This window comes from Martes martes (assembly GCF_963455335.1).
Source record: "Martes martes genome assembly, chromosome: 1".
NCBI classification, from domain to species: domain Eukaryota; kingdom Metazoa; phylum Chordata; class Mammalia; order Carnivora; family Mustelidae; genus Martes; species Martes martes.
This window is the reverse complement of record NC_137888.1, coordinates 171,881,244-171,882,818: the sequence shown is the minus strand read 5'-3', so window position 1 is coordinate 171,882,818 and position 1,575 is coordinate 171,881,244. Positions and strand designations below refer to the sequence as shown.

General features: G+C 47.2%; 1 pseudogene across 1 annotated transcript; it reads right to left on the bottom strand.

The window, feature by feature from the left end:
* Nucleotides 1–477: 477 nt before the first annotated feature.
* Nucleotides 478–1,332, bottom strand: LOC308343016 (actin, cytoplasmic 1-like; annotated as a pseudogene). Its single transcript has one exon. The product of its transcript is annotated as an actin, cytoplasmic 1-like (transcript).
* Nucleotides 1,333–1,575: the final 243 nt, after the last annotated feature.

The following is a 1,575-nucleotide window of genomic DNA, read 5'->3' as shown; positions in this document are numbered from 1 at the left end:
GTCCTAAGGCTTAGGAGTTCCTAACCCTGTCAGACAAGCAAGACATAAAAATACCAATTGATTCAAAAATCTTGCCAGCCTCTAGAGAAATCCTGGAATACACAGCTCTCGCACATTAATATTCAACGCAGATCAACAACCTTATGGAGGGTGCTCATGAATGGATTTCTCTTCCATAAACATGTTTTCACTTTAGCCATGAAGTGACTGAACCTCATATACAAGGGGTTTAAATCAAAGGTATGTACAGGATATTAAACACATACCAAGGGAAAAGTTAATTTGAGCACAAGGTCAAAATCAGCAACAATTCTATCACCCAGTGTTGACATCAGATACAAGCTGCAAGGACAAATTTCTTTTCAAAAGGTTATTCCAGTTTATGAGGCTAGCACGAGGTATATGCATTTGCCAGGGCAAATTTACACTTAGGAATTAACTAATGCAGCAAATGCTACATATCTGCTTGCAGGGCATTTAGAAACATCTGAGGTGGGCAATGGAAGGGCCCGACTCATCATACTCCTGTTTGCTGATCCACACCTTCTGAAAGGTGGACAGTGAGGCCAGGATGGAGCCCCTACAGGAGAAGCAATGACCTTGATCTTCATCATGCTGAGCTCCAGCATTGTGATCCCTTTCTGCATTCTATCTGAGATACCTGGGTACATGGTGGTCCCACGAGATGGCATTGTTTTAGAGTAGAGGTCCTTTCAGATGTCAGTGTCATAATTCATGATGGAGTTCCAGATGGTCTCCTGGATATCACAATACTCCACACCCAGAAAGGAGAGCTGGAAGAGTGTCTCGGGAAAGGGACACCACTCCTTGCCCATGGTGATCACCTGACTATCAGGCAACTCATAGCTCTTCTCCAGAGACGAGGAGGACACTGCAGTGGCCATCTACTGCTTAAAGTGCAAGGTGACCTAGCAGAGCTTCTTGGTGATGTCACACATGATTTCCCACTTAATTGTGGTGGTGAAGCTATAATGGCTCTCTGTGACTAACTTCAAGATGTAGTCCCTCAGGTCCTGGCCAGCCAGGTCCAGACACAGGATGGCATGGGACAGGGAGTACCACATATGGATGGGCACAGTGTGGGTTACCCTGTTCCCAGAGTCCATGACAATACCAGTGGCGCGGCCAGACGTGTACAGGGATAGCACAACCTGGATGGCTAGATACATGACGGGAATGTTAAAGGTCTTGAACATGATGAGTCATCTTCTGGTTGGCCTAAGTGTGCAGAGGGGCCTCAGTCAGCAGCATAGAGCACTCCTTGGGGGCCATGCACAATTCATTGTTGAAGGTGTGGTACCAGATCTTCTCCATGTCCTCCTTGCTGTTGATGATGCTGGGCTTGATAGGGTACTTGAAGATCAGGATGCCCTGCTATCTCTGGGCCCTCTGCCCACATAGGAGTCTTCTGACCCATGCCACCATGATGCCCTGGAGTCCAGGGGGTATTCGATAATGGACAGGAACATGGCCAGGAGAGGAGGAGCATCATCCCCAGCAAAGCCCGCCTTGCATATATACCAGAGCCTTCAGCAATGATAAGTGCAGAAATCT